General features: G+C 47.3%; 1 protein-coding gene and 1 long non-coding RNA gene across 11 annotated transcripts in view; one reads left to right on the plus strand and one right to left on the minus strand.

The window, feature by feature from the left end:
- The window catches only part of SIL1 (SIL1 nucleotide exchange factor), a 242,322-nt gene that overhangs the window by 13,184 nt on the left and 213,744 nt on the right, over window positions 1–15,394 (minus strand). The window lies entirely within an intron of this gene.
- The window catches only part of LOC102133692 (uncharacterized), a 52,578-nt gene that overhangs the window by 6,436 nt on the left and 30,748 nt on the right, over window positions 1–15,394 (plus strand). Inside the window, exons 2-3 of one of the 2 annotated variants that reach the window (XR_010587642.2) lie at window positions 2,269–2,364; window positions 3,484–4,560. This is a non-coding gene — a long non-coding RNA (uncharacterized lncRNA). Of the gene's footprint in view, window positions 1–2,268; window positions 2,365–3,483; window positions 4,561–15,394 lie in introns of those variants that run through there. The other variant, XR_278280.5, reaches the window with a different exon arrangement.

The following is a 15,394-nucleotide window of genomic DNA, read 5'->3' on the forward strand; positions in this document are numbered from 1 at the left end:
TGGTGAGATTTTTGTTTTAAACAAGGAATCTGAATTACTTATAAATTAGAAGTTTAATAACAATAAAATTTAAAATGCCACTTGGCTACCTAGACCCTTCCTCCTAGCCTGTCACTATTCTGTTGGATCCTCACTGTCATGTATCTCACATGGTTATCTCTTCCTGATCACTGCCATCTGTTCCCACGTCTTCACATGAGAACCAGAATGCAGGTTAGACAGGACAGAGTCTGCCACGAGCTCTTTGGCACATCACTACAGTGAAGGCTCTGTTGATACTGAACCATTTCTAAATAAACATTGATTAAGTCTGATTGTTCAAGCTGCTACAAATCTACATCTTTTTTTTTTCTTTTTTTGATTCAGAGTCTCACCTCACTCTGTCACCCAGGCTGGAGTGCAGTGATGCAATCTAAGCTCACTGCAAACTCTGCCTCCCAGAGCCTCAGCCTACCATATAGCTGGGACTACAGGCACACATCACGACGCTCACCACCACACCCAGTTTTGTGTGTGTGTGTGTGTGTGTGTGTGTCTGTGTGTGTGTTTTGTATTTTCAGTAGAGACAGGGTTTTGCCATGTTGGCCAGGCTGGTCTCGAACTCCTGGCCTCAAGTGATCTGCCCGCCTCGACCTCCCAAATGCTGGGATTACAGGCACGAGCCACGGCACCCAGCCTCAAATCTACGTCTTTATCATCATTTCTCTATCTGATCTATTAGATTATTATGAGATTCTGTCAAATGATTTCCTGAAATGCAGACTTCCTCTGTGTCTATTATACTGGCCTAATCTACCAGCCTGGCAAATCTTCTGAAAAAGAAAATTAGAATTGGGAGGGAACTTGAGAGAGTCCTCTGGGGTACTGATAATGTTACATTTCTGGATCTGGGTGGTGGTTACATGGGTGTGTCTACTTTCAATAATTCATCAAGGAGAATGTGTTAAACTTTTCTATATGGAGGGAGACGGGAGGGAGAATTTAAGCATTAAACTAGTCCAGCAAGACCTGGTTTTATGGAACTCACACTAACTCTAAGAAATGACCTCTTTTCTTTAAAAATACTCTTAAGTCACATCTCAAAAACTAGCTCTGTTATTTTGAAAACCAGAACAGTTGCCCATTGTGTCTCCTTGCCCCTCTCCCAATCCCTATAATGCCATAAAGATTCCTGCACACAGTTTGATGATGATGTCCCTAAGTTTCTGTTTGGCATTTAATTTTTCAGACCCTGTCTAATCTGGAGAAGCCAGTGGCTCATTATACTTTTTGTACACTCCTGGTCTCAAGTTCCACTTAACTCTATGTTTGTTTTACTTTCTGCAGGAAGGCCATTCTCCTTGAGAGAGAAGGCAGAGGCAAACAGAATGAGAGCAAGGACAGAGATACCCTCTCTGGCATCTGCTAAATCACCTGACTGAACCAGGTGGCCTAAAGCCTTCTTTGCCATCCCTCTCACTCTCAACAGTAGCGGCACAGGCGCCTTTGCTGTTCTTAGCGTTTCCCAGGTCTCACCCATCTGGTGCTCCTGACAGTGTTCTCGGAGGTTGCATCCTTCTTCTCTATTTGCTCTTGGTTACAGGTCCCGTTTTCATCTCTAGACAAAATCTCAGCTCGAACTGTGCCCCCTGCAGCCACGTGGGTCTCTTTAGGTGGCTCCCTGCTCCCTGCAGTAATCACTCGTGACTCTGTTAAGTACACTTCATTTTTCAAACTCTGAGTCATCCTTCCTTTTGAAGCTCCTGTTCAGACATCACATCTACTTTCTCCTGGACCCTCTGAAATTTACTTTCCCTAAAACTCAGAGGCAGAGAGTTTCACCTTCCCCTTTTTGCTTCTCCAAACACAGTCACTTTCTGCTGGGGTTCCCTAAACTTTTTTTTTTTTTTTTTTTTACCAGACAGATCCTTGTTGTTGCTCAGCATATAATTTCAGTGAAGCCCTTCTCCTTATTGCTTCCTTAACCTCCTGAGAGAGAAAACTGTCAGAAAAGAGAATTAAGAATTAAAGCAAGTGAAGAATTTATTGGTTTCTTTTTTTTTCTAGAAGCAGATTTTCAACTGCCCAGATACCCCATGCACCACACCATTTTGCTTCTGTGCCAGTTTTATGATTTCAATTGAGAAAGCCTCTTCTATACCGAGGGTAAAGAGGTGACAATTATCTCACAGTTGGTTGGTGGTTGGTTGGTTAGATTTTTGGTGGGCTAAAAGCCAATGACCTGGACTTTTTCCTTTTTTTTTTTTTTTTTTTTCCTCCACCAAAAAGCCCAAACCCAGAAAGCAAAAAACTAAGTGCGGCTCTGGAGTCAGAGAGACCTACAAGCAAGTCTGAGATTCTAGTGTTTTCAGCTGCGTGACTGAGGTAAGTTACTAAGCCTCTCTGGGCCTCAGTTTCTGCATTTGTAAAACCGGGATTAATAACAATAATATTTGTCTCATGGGATTGTTAGGGGATGAAATGTGATTTTATATACGTAAACACACACAGAGTTCCCGGCAAATGCCAAGCATTAGGATAACAGCTGTTTTTATCATAGTATGCCATTTAACAAAAACTATTATTTGTACTTTTCTGCTAAGACAGAATGCCAGGGTTTTCAGGCTTCTCAGAAGGGAGAGGAGCTATCTGTTTTGGGGGACAAAGAAGACCTCCCACTGAGTGGCCTTAGATTCTCATTCTCAGCTCCTCTGACTGGATAGACAAAGCCAGTACAGAAGGAATTCATGGGGGAGAAATGTAATTAACAAGCTAGAGGGAGAGACTGGGAGGAAGGATCAAAGCAGCTAATTAGAACTGGCTAAAGGGAGACCACAGGGTAAGGAAAATGGAAGAAAGCGGGCTAAAGAGAATTATCTGCAGCCTCTAATTATTCAAAGAATGTCCCTGAGTAATTGTCTCAGGCAGTCTGAGGGAGGCAAGGCAGGAGTAACAAGGTTAAGCAGAAGAAAATTTAGGCTAAAACATATGGGAGATTTTTCACACACTGAGATTTATCAACTTTATTAGAGAACGCAGAGGATGTTATTTTAGGTCTTCTAAACCAGTTGGTGGTATAACTATCCCCATGTCTCGTAGCTGGGGGACAGCAGAGGAGGCCAGACCCCGCAGGGGAAGAGGGGATCCAAGGCAATGGCCCAGACAATCCTTGCTCCAAGCTTATAGGCAACACACCTTGTCAACCGGCCCTTTGAGGCTCAGGAAAGAGCTTCCCTCCTCACTCAGATCTGCTCTCCCTCCAACCTCCACATCCCTCACCCTCCTTGTGTTCTGTCATAAACTTGATAAATGTGATAAATCTCACTGTGTGAAAAATCATCTCCTCAATCAGAGCCAGTGGAATCATGCAGGGCCTATTTTGCGTTTGCCACACAACTGTAGAAATGTTTATGAATGAGCCATCTCTTAATAGCAAAAGAAAAGGCAATGATCGTAGGACGGTCTATAGCTGAAAATGACAACACTGAAATACTTCGTTTACAGGATTTGGAAGTCGTATAGACTACAAATCTCTCTGCCGCGCAACATACATAACAAGTCCCCAAAATATCCTTTGTTTGCTGAGGTTTTGCTCAGATATTTAAGGTTCTGACAGTTTAAATATGGTGAACAATATGGTGAACCATCCAAATATTTTGCATCATTGGTATTTGGAAAGATCTTTAAGAACAATTAGTTCTAGTTCTGAGAGGCAAGTGCAGCACCCCGGCTCCCAGTTTTCCATGGGGGCGGATCAACATGGCCTCCTCAGCCAGCTCCATTTCACACGGAGTCTCAGGTCACCCACAGCATGGGTTTCCTGGGCCTGGTCACTTGGCTCACACTGTTACAGAGAAGGAAACTGGGCAGATCCACTGACTCCTCAGCCAGGTGCATGGTTCACCAGGTCTCACTGGAGGCTGAGAAAAATACAGAGCTTCCCCTAATGCAGGAGCAACACTGGGACGCCTGACCTTGCTCAAGGCCCTTTGACCTGACTCACCAGATGCTCGAATGGGAACCTAAAGGAAAGTGGAGACTTCCCATTCTGTGGACATCTTTAAGAACTGGAGAAAAGTTCCAATTACTTACAGCTTCAAGGGACAGAATGATGGATGGCTTCGTTTGTGAACATGCTATTTGTCTGAGGCTCTTTGTCCAGTCAGCTGGTTGCCAAATACTGATCACGCCCAGTGTGCACAGGGGCCTCAGCTAAGAGTACCAGCGCTAGAGCAAAGAAAGAACATAGTTCCCGTCTCTATCAGAAGAAATTAACAGCCGACAGAGATGCGCAGAGAGTCACTCTGAGAGAAGCCACTGGGTGCGAGGGTTGTCTGAAAAATGGAGGAGCTGAGCAAGAGGGCATGCTGGAAGAATGACCTTGACAAGATCAAAAGTTATTAAAATAGGAGGAGGAAGGCTAAACTTCTGTATGTACTGCCCAACTGAAGGCAGATGAAAACCTACTTTTTTTCCCCAAAAGAAAATGTTAAGAATCACCTTCCACAGACTCTTTTAACTCTATTTCTGATAAATCATTAAAAGGCCTTCTGCTGGAATCATTCCAATGCTAAAGAAAAAGTTACACTCATAAAATAGTTAATGTCAAAATGTAAATGGTTTGTTTAAGATTCAGCAATTGTTGCTGAATCAAACACAAAATCTCTATGGCTTGAATAGCAAGGGAAACAAAAGGCTTGACGATTTAGTGCTCGTTAAAGCCTGTCTGGCTGAATTTTAGATTGCAACTTAAAAGAAAAAAACATTAAACCAGTTCAAGTGTGAACTGACATATGCACAGCAGTTTTCAGCTGCCTGCAAATGGGGCAAGGACACAGCCTGGAATGTGACTTGCACACGCCATGGCTGAGTATGGACCAATGTCCAGGGTACAAGGGCAGGGCCTGAGGGAACAAAGCCCCACAAGAAAGCGTGGGGAAGCTGAGCCCAGGGGCCCACCAGGGGCTGAGGGTGACGCTGGGAAGAGGGCCAATCCCCATTAGCTCTTTCCTGCAGGGAGGCTGGGGGCTTGAGAACAATCAAATGCTAGGCAGGGGCTCCCCTCTTGCCTGGGGAGGTGTGGAAGCAACAGCTTTTTGCTCTCCCTCCCCTTTTCTGGTCTTGCTTGTCAGACACTTGCATGAGCCACAGTGGGACTCCTGCCCCTTCAAATCTCATCACAGGCCTGGTGACCCCCACAACCCTCAAGTCGGGTGTTAGAAATAGTCCTTTGTGGTAGGTTTGTGGGGGGGTGAGCAGAATCTTTGTCTACATTCTCTTGCCTACTGGGATATAAACGCTTAAAATTTCACCATCTGGGATTTACTTCTTTGAGTCTTAAAGACAATTCTGTCTTTCAGGGTCCTCTATTAAAATGCCATTGTCCCTGGGTTGGGAGGACGCTGTATAAGTAGGGTGACCACATAATTTATTGTCCAAACTGGGACACTTTTAAGAAAGAGGCACCATTAATTACTGCACTGGGACAAGAAGCATAAACAGAACATATGGTCACTCTCTGTATAAGTCTTTGTGTTAAGTTCTATGGAAGATACAAAGGTGAATAAAGCGCTTTCATGGCCCCGGAACCTGGACCTTGAGCTGAGGGGCAGGAGATCCTGGGAACAGGCCAATGCTAGGCACCCACGGAGGGAATAACAGCACTCCAGAGGGCAGTGTCAGGGCAGCTTAGCAAAGACCAAGGGCTCTGGAGCCACACAGATTTGACTTTGAATCCTGGACTTCTTTCTGTACAACCCTTAAGACAGGTCAATTAACCTGCCTCTCATAATTTGTGCCCCATAAATTATGTGGTCACCCTACTTATACAAATGAGGAAGGACCCAGCTTCCTCTGTCAAATGAGGGTTACTTCATGAGGCTCGTGAGGATTAAACGAGATACTGAATGTAACAGTACCCGGCATGTAATTTTCAACAGGTTCAATATCACTAGCACAATCAAGACTAGGCTTCTACTCAAACCCCCGTTACTGCTGTAAATGTCCCAAGTCAGAAGGTGGGGGCAAGGCAGGAAGAGAAAACCACCAAAATGGCAGACTTAGCCTTAGCTTTCCTCCAAACTAATCCTCTAAGGGCCACCACCCAGGGCTGGGCAGTGAAAGGAACGGGATCACAGCAGCCCCTGAAGAGTGGACAACCCGGCCGCCTTGCTCTCCTGGTACCCCTCCTCCTGGTCTTAGGCTTCACACACTGACCCAGCCCCTCAGCTACTGCTCCATCCTCGGCAGATGCCACCCACCAGGCTTCCTCAGGCCATTTCACTCAGTGGGGGGGCAGTGACTTTCCAAAGTGACTGAGCCCTGTCCTGATGGCCGGGTAAGGCTGTCTGGTGGGCAGTAGTACATCTTCTTGCGCCTCTTGTGACAGAAATGCCAAAAACAAACAAAACAAAAAACCCGCAGCCCCTCATTGCATGAGAGGAGGGGATTCTGGAGGCCACCATTTAATAGCTCTCAAGTGCTTTTCAAGCATTAACTCATGCCATCCTCATGACAACTCTATGAGGCAGACACCATTACTCCCATTTTGGTCATCAACAAACTGAGTCATAGAAAGCTAAGTAATTTTCCCACGGTCACATAGCTAATAAGTAGCAGAGTCATGAAAGTTCGAGAATAGGAGCTAAGAAAACTGGATTCCACTGGGGACACACCACAAATTACTAGCCTAATGGCCAGGAAGGAGGCCTTAACTTATCTCAATTTGACTTCTGTTATTTGTCAAGAAGCTGTGCTACTTCACCAAGGGACCTGCTGTGAGTATCGAGTGAGACGGCAGGTGAAATCGCTGTACAGGTGTTTACTATTATGATGCCCTGGCAACATCCTCCATCGTGTTTCTGAGAGCTGGACCCAGCATGGAGAAGGAGAAACCTGGTACCCTGCTGTTCTTTCCTTCCTTGGGCCCTGCACACTCTGGCTCAAGGTGAAGGAGGAATTACTCTAAAGCAGTGGTTTTCCAAGTCTGATCTCTGGGCCAGCAGCACCAGCAGTATGTGGGAGCTAGTTAGAAATGCAAATTCTCAGGCCTCACCCCAGACTCACTGAATCAGAACCGTTAGGGGAGGGGCCTAGCCATCTGCGTTTTAACAAGGCTTCCAGCTGCTTCTGAGGCATGCTTAATTTTGAGAACCACCAGGCTAGAGAATCCCTGGACCCTCTCTCACCCTGGTGGGAAAGTCCTGCTTCAGGGGCCTGAGGCAGGGCCCAGCATTGGCCAGAAGACCCAGGCCGTGAGGGCCACTGCCCCAAAGATAAAAAGCTCCCAATAAAACCCAGACCTCCATGGCTGCACTGATCAAAATACAATAAAGAAGAAAGTGAGAAATCTGACAAAAAGAAAACGCAGCTTCAGTGGGGGACAAAATACAACAATCTTCTGTGGAAGATGAGAAGCATAAAAGGGATGTTAGATGTTCAAAGAACCAAATGTCGCAATGACAAAAAAATACAAGAATAAAGACAAAGTGTGGCTATCAATGCCGCATGGGCCTCAGTCTAACGATGGCAGTTGCAGGGAACGGCAGCCTCCCCAGGACTAGAGCCCGCTTTCCCCCGCCCCCAACACGACAGCCTATATAAATAGAGTCTTGAGGAAAAAATTACCAGCAATTAGTCACTGAATCTGCTTGCTGGAATGAGGGGAAACTTGTGGAAAGTCACCAGAGGCTCTGGTGGGAAAAGCTCAGCTAAGGAGGCCACGCAGACAGGGCAAGAGCGAGACGATTAAGGGAGAAGGCCTGTGGGGTGTTCCTGCAACCTTTGATGCCTGCCAAGTCTTAACCTGGAAGGGAAAATGAAGGGCCTGGCCACTGGGCTATAATGAGCTCCAACCTGGGCCCATCTCTAAGTCGGAAGTCCTTTAATGTGGGCTTGGGCTGGAGGCGGGGCAGGGGAATGAGGAGGAGGAGGAGGAGTCAGCATAGCAGTCCCTGCCCTGGGTTGCGGGTGCCTTGTGGGGATGAGGCAGTAGAGCACAGCCTCTGACCACAGTGCCTCCACCACAGAAAGCCTGTGCCACACAGGTCCTCCCCTGGCCCCTGGGGAATATGCTTTAGAAGCAGTGACAGTAGCAGGCTTGGCGTTTCCATTCAGGAGATCTGCTGACAATGACCCTGTTTCAGGACCAAAGTGATGAGGAGGGAGGACCTCCCTTCCCCCAGTGAATTTCTCAACTCATCTCAGTCAACAGAGAGGAATCTCTCAGTGTGCTGTGCTCTCCACCGCCTCTGCCTGGGCACCCTGCCCCTGCCCATCCCCATCTTCATCTGGCCAGTTCCTACTGCAAGAACCCCCCAGACACGATCTCCTCAGAGAAACACTCGCTGACCTCCTGACCCTCACAGGGCCCCTGCTAGCATTCCTGGGGCCCTCCTTTCCATCCTCTTAACAGACCTGACAAGATCAGCTTCCCTCCTAAACCATGAACTCCCTCAAGGACCTGGACTGTGCCTTGTTGCCTGTTCAGCTGCGAGCTCACTCTAGATGGTGGAGCCCAATGCCCAGCACTCAATTAACAGGAGCTGCCTGCAGACACAAGGCTGGCTCTGTGCCCCCTCCCAGCTGAGACACTGAGCCCCAGCACTAGGCACGTGGATGGGTTGGGCACATGACCTCCCTTCCTTTCTGAGCACCTTGCCCACTCCAAGAGCTCATGGAATCAGACTCCGTGACTGCCCTGAGTTCTGACTTCTCTCCCCCATCTCCCTGCACTTTGATTCCGTTAACCATGTGTCCTCCTCACTGCATATCCCCTGTCTGCTTAAGGGATGCAACCCAGATGGCCAGTAGCCCCCCCGGAGTCCCCCTCCTGGGAATGTCTGTATTTGACCACAAAGAGAAGTTTATATATATAAAACCAATAAACAAATTTCTAATGGTATTAATCAAATTTTAGGCAGTAGCAGAAAGAAAAAAAGATTTGGGAAGCAGGGAGTTTCACATGATTCCTGAAATCACCTCTAGTAGGAAATGCCCACCTCTGCTGTGTCTAAGATCAGCCCTGACTCAATCTTAGGATTAGGCACCGCCTGCCAGCCATGGCAGGACAGTCCATAGATATGTCCACAGGTGGCCACGGTCACCTCCTTTCAGCCTGACCTCACCTGGCTGTCCTCCTTGACAGCAGCCCTCTCTGGCTGAAGACTGGAAGCTGTAGGCTAGAGCTCCTGCTTTCTTCTCTGGGACTCTAACACAGTACCAGCCCAACTTTCCATGCCTATGTCAGGTCAGCGTGGTACTGGCCACTCTCCTCCTGCAATACTCCACGCTCCACCAACCCCTGTTCCATCTGAGAGCCACTCACAGTCAACTCTGCCGAGGTTCCTGATAGACTGGCTGGTGCCAAGGATCCACTGAGGAGGTGGCACAGAGCCACGCAGGGGAGCAACAACATTGGAAGAGGGCAAGGTCAAGTTGACAAATATCATATACGATGAGAAAGAACTGCATGAACCGCAGTGGCATAATGTAGCATAACAGATGGATAATTAGATTTATTCTAAGAGCTGTAAAAGTAAGTAATTAAATAAAAATATGGAACAATGAATCTGCCACAGAGAGACACCTAACAGCCTTACAAGGGCCTTGCAGCTGGCACAAGCAGCCTGGGAAAGAAGCAGTGGGCAAGGAACCTCTAATACTACCCTGATGTTTTAGTCACAATAAATTTAGCACCAGCTCGCACTGGGCACCAGGGGACAGCCTGATCTCAGAGGGAGATAATCACATCCACGGCTCTAACAGTTCTGTGCCCTGGGAGTATGTCCTCTTATCTACATCTGGAAGACAGCAGCCTGAGGTATTCCGATAAACGCCCCAGCACTGGCATGTTTGGCAAGGTCCCTGCAAAGCAAGACTAGCAGATTGTTTTTATCTTTGCAGAAGCAGAGGCAGAGAGGAAGGGAGATGAAAATGTATGCACAGATGACCGGATTCACGGCCACCAACAAAGGCAGGCTGGGAGACCCAGGTTTAGGTCTCCACTCTCCTCCCAAAGGATGGTGGCAGATGGTGAGGGTACAGTTACCACAGAAGAAACACAAGGCAAGCACCCAGTGTGTGCAAAACAAAGTGTTAGGTACAGGATTTCACCAGGGAAGCAGCTTCCCTGGACATGACATTAGCTATTTGGAAGCAAACAGATCAGTTGGAAGTTGTTCTGTATTAGTTAGGACTCTATTTATAAGGGACCAAAATGAAATTCAGAGGAATTTGAATTCCTTTGAATTCCTTCCTCATCTATGGAAAAGAGAGTGTATTGGGTCCCATCATGAGGAGGGATGATAAAGGTAAAAGCACAGCTGGGTCCAGAGGCTTAAGTAATGTGCCAAGGCCCTCTCTCAGCCTGCACCTCTACGCTTTGCTTCTCTCCAGTTTTCTTCCCGTAAACAGCCAATCCCAGCATAAAGCATCCTCCCAAATGGTATAGAATTCCAGGGAAGATCCTGGCCAACATGGGGAAACCCTGTCTCTATAAAAATATAAAAATTAGCTGGGCGTGGCAGTGTGCACCTGCAGTCCCAGCTGCTCGGGAGGCTGAGGCAGGAGAATCGCCTGAACCTGGGAGGCGGAGGTTACAGTGAGCTGAAATCACAGTGAGCTGAGATTGCACCATTGCACTCCAGCCTGGGCAACAAAGAGTGAAACTCAAAAAAAAAAAAAAAAAAGAATTCCAGGGAAGAACTTTGATTGGTCCTGCTTGTGTGATGCGCCCACCCCTGGACCAATCACTGTCCAGAGGGAAGTGATACTGTGAGTGGCAAGTCTAGATCATATGACCTAACTGGGAAGGGAACAGGTAGGGCATAAAGATTAACAGCCTCACCACACCATGTGGCACTGGTGAAGAGATTCCCAAAGGAAAGGAAGTATTATTTTCCAAAGAGGAGAACAGAATGTGTTGAAAGACCAAAAACAACAAAAATCAAGAGCCTTTATAGCTCACCACATTGTTTTATACCACCCTAGGCCAAGGTACTAGATGACAATTGACTATCTGGGGCTGGAAAGGGAGGTGGCCAAGTCTATTAACAGTCTGGTTGGAGATTTGTTTGCAGAGATCCCATGTGACCTATCAGCTTGAAATGCTCCAAAGGCCCTGCTGCTTGTACTTCTAAAAGCAGCCCATCCTTGCAGACCTGCCCCTGAGACCATGCACAGGACCTTTTCGACTTCAAACAGCTCCACTTAGGACATCTACATAGCACTAAAAGCATAGTGAGGAGTTCCCCCAGCAGCCAACTCTTTGCAGGGTTTTCTCACCAACTAACTTGAATCTTCTTCTCAGAGCACAGACCATAAAGATTAACTCCCCTGAACCTGGAAACCTCAGCACCTTTGACGGGGTCAAGGGTGGGGACGAGGCTCAGCCCAGATTTTCTCCCCATTCACACCAATGGTTTCACAGGATAGCTCTCTATTCCAGTATAGCCCTACATCCTGGGGAGGGAGGGAAACTCAGCATAATAGCTGCAAAAGTAGAAAACTTCCCACATCCCCAGCACCACAAAAGCTGCCACTTTGCTCAATGCCTAGCACAAAGGGCTCACAGTGGGGCTCTCCCAACAACCTGGCTTGAAGGAAAAGAGGTCCTTGGCCTTTCCTCACCTGCAGGGCCCACTGCACACTCTTCTAATACCCTCATTGGGCTCCAACCAACAGGCTCAGTCATCTCTCTGGCTAATTATCAAAGCAGCTTCCCTTCTCAAGGGTCTCCAGAAACTCAGGTCTCCTTCAGGCCACACAGATGACATCCTCCAAGAGCCCAGAATGAGCTCTGTAGGGTCCCTGGGGAGAGCTGAGACATAGGAGGCCTCATTGTTCCAAGGCCAGCTGGGGATGGGGGTTATGGGGACCTTTGGAAGCCAGATCTAGCAGGAGAATCATGAGGCTTCAGTTCCTGAGTTCTGCACATTCTTAAGTGATTCTGTTGACTTCACCAACAACCTGGGACCCGCCGAAAGCAGTGGTGCTAGCCAACATCTGGTTACCCAGTTCTTTCTGCCACCACTACTTGTCCACTGAGGCCATTCCTAGAAATGCAGAAAGACAAAGCTTAGCTCCCACGTGGAGTACTTAAATGCTCTAGCCATGCCTGGTACTCAGAGCCATGTTTGAAGGTCTGGTTCAACGCAGCCATGCTGGGTCCAGGAGTAAGAACCTCAAGCTGGGCTAAAAAGCAGCTTTCCCATGGGTGGACCCTCTGGCTCAGAGCTCCTCGGGCTGGCTCTGCTGCTGCTCCACACATGCCACAATTTACTACAGCTGTTAAGAGCCCCAGAGACAAGAAAGCTCCTCCCTCCCACTTTTTCCCTGCCCTTCTTCAGCACAGGCTGGAACCAAGCACCAGCTAAACCTGGAGAGAACCTCAGAAACTATGACCCTCCAGAAACTGAGCTCACACAGTTTTTCTTGAGCCACAAACTAATTTTTGTTAATTTCAGAGAAACAGTTCAAACAGCAACTAACCTTTTCCTTCCTTCACAACTATTAAACTTGGACAAATACCTCAAAATAGTACCTGAACCAAGAGTTTAATCCTTCTCCCCAGAGGCAAAGAGAGGACTATGTGGGTAACATGAGGGTAACCCTGGGTCCACCAAGTCCAGGACAAACGGGTCCTGGGTCCTCAGGCAAGGGGGACAGAGGGGCAGTAAGAGCAGGAGGGAGGACAACAACCCAGGCCTGAGGTCCCAGTGACAGGGGTAGAGAAGTGCTTGTTCAGTCCCAGCATGGAGCTGAGGCTGGCCACAGTATTCCTACAGTACAGCAGGAGCAACGCCTGCCTGGCCACCTGCCTGAAGGGATCTGGGCAAACTGATGAGTCCCCCCCTCAAGCCCAAGCCAATTAAAGGTTATCCTTATACAATTAAAGGTTGTATAAGGATAAAGTGGCCCAGAGAGTGATCATGAATGTTAAAACAGAATTCAAAGGGCTCATGCCAGAAAACCCAACAGCAACTTCTGTGTCTTATTTTATAATAAGTAATTTAAATAATTATAAATCATGTAAGTTCATGGTAAAGAAAAAAAAAAAAAAAAACAAGCAGTATAGAAGAGTGCAAAATAGAAAGAAAAAGTCCCTGTTTCTCAGACCATCAGAGGTAAGAGCGGAGTTTTTTCTTTTTTTTTTTTTTTGAGACAGGGTCTCGCTCTGTCGCCCAAGCTGGAGTACAGTGGTGTGATCACAGCTCACTACATCCTTGAGTTCCCAGGCTCAAATGATCCTCCTGTCGCAGTTTCCTGTGTAGCTGGGACCAGACATATGCCACTGCACCCGACTAAATTGTTTTTTAATATAGAGCTGAGGTCTCATTATGTTCCCCTCAAACTCCTGAGCTCAAGTGATCCTCCCACCGTGGCCTCCCAGAGTGCTGGGATTACAAGTGTGAGCCACCGTGCCCAGCCTTGACTAATTTTTGTTGTTGTTATTGTAGAGACTAAGTCTCACTATATTGCCCAGGCTGGTCTCAAACTCTGGGCTCAAGTGATCCTCCTGCCTCAGCCTCCCAAAGTTCTAGGACTATAGGCATGAGCCATCACGCCCGGCCCAGATTTTTATATCACATATTTAAAAATATATGTGCAATATAAATTTATATATAAATCTTTACCCATTTACTTTTTATATGAATGGATCACACTTCTACACATGCTATTTTCAATGTAGAGACCCTACCCTCCAGAAAGAAGAGGCTCCTCAGGTCTCCCCGTGCACCCCTTCATATCAAATTGAGCAGCAAACAGAAGAGAACGGGGTGGCTGGTCATGTTTTAAAAGACTCCAGGATACACTAACATTCCAGAACCAAAAGCTAGATCCAAAGAGCTCCTCAGGAAAGGGTGAACTAGGCTGCAACGGGGTCTCTCTCCACAGCCCAGGGAGAGGGAAGGCAGCCTTTATAAACCATTCCTCCTGGGCTCTCCTGCCTGTGGCTGTTAACTTCACCTCCCCCAGCCTGCCATCTGAGGGCCTTCATTCTTCACCATCATGCCTGTCACCACCTCTGTCCTCCCACTTTGGGCTCTGCTCTACAGCCTCCGCACTGCTCTGAAACATCACCACTGGCAGGGCTGCGCAACTGAGAACAACAGGAGATGACCTCACGGCCTTTACATTCTAATGCCAGCTCCCAATTACTTGTACTGTTGAATAATTGAAAGAGGAGAATAATCCACTCAGCTGATTTGGGAAGCCAGCCAGGCACACAGATTATCTCAGAGTGAATTATTCACACTAGGGATAATTGGGAGTTGCCCAAACTTCTATTTGTGGTTCAGGCATCATGTGGAAGAACATTCAATATGGAAAGTATGAAAGCTAGAGAGGGAAGGAGACCCTGTTTCCCGGCCTAGGTTTCCTTTATGTTGCTTGGTAAGTCAATGCCCCTCTCTCGGTCTCACTCAGAGTCAATGAGCATAAGGATGATGATGATATTAACATTAACAATATTTTAGTGACAGCTCTTGCTGTATTTCCTTACAATGTGCTGTGTTCTATGCTGTGAGCTTCATGTGTGTCATCCTACATTATCACATTTAATCCTCACATGAGTCTGTGAAGCACCACTGTCGTCTTCTTCTCTGAGCTGAGGAAGCTGAGGCTTAGGTTAAGTAACTTGCCCAGAGATACACAGCAACAAGCCGTATGTCCATCCATAGCCCAGGATCTTACTCAAGAAGTTCTTTTGCCACCTACTTCTTACCTCTCCCACTTTTAAGTCTTCCTTACAGAAGACATAAAACTGTAAAGGATAAAAACAGCCCATTTTTAGTATAATACTGTCTACTCTCATCTTGAAATGACTGGATTTCAAGGTAAGAAAATGGCTCCCTCCTCTGAAAGGTTGGCAAGAAGCCTGTAGCAAGGGGCTGGTAAGCTGGTCAATCCGTTTCAAGAAATCCAGTGTCTGGAAGCACAAGCCACTGGCAGACTTCCAGAAGAGCTCAGTCTTCTCTCATGATCAAAGACTCAAAAATGAAACCACTGTCCTCCCCTGACACACCACCACTTCAGCCAAGAGGCAGCTACTGAGCTGGACAGCTCAGCACCGTGAGGCCAGAGCACGGGGGAAGGGCACAGGCCCTGCGAGCTGCAGTGAACACCTGCCTCAGACAAGGGTCCATGAGGTGACTGACTGTCCCTGCGTGTGTGGGGTCTCCTTCCACAGTGCCTAGGACAGAGTCCCCGGATAGTAGGTGTGGTGCCAGTCTCCGGCACGGTCATCGGTGATCCCCACCAGTGATTCCAGCCTTTGTGTTGGTGCCTCCCACATTAATTGTAGATGATCTATGTGACCAAAAGAATAAAGAGGAAGTGATGGTGTCAAATTCTAAGGTTAGGTCACAAAAAGAACTGAAGTCTCCATCCTGCTGTCCTATGTTGTTTACTCCGG

This window comes from Macaca fascicularis, chromosome 6 (assembly GCF_037993035.2).
Source record: "Macaca fascicularis isolate 582-1 chromosome 6, T2T-MFA8v1.1".
NCBI classification, from domain to species: Eukaryota; Metazoa; Chordata; class Mammalia; order Primates; family Cercopithecidae; genus Macaca; species Macaca fascicularis.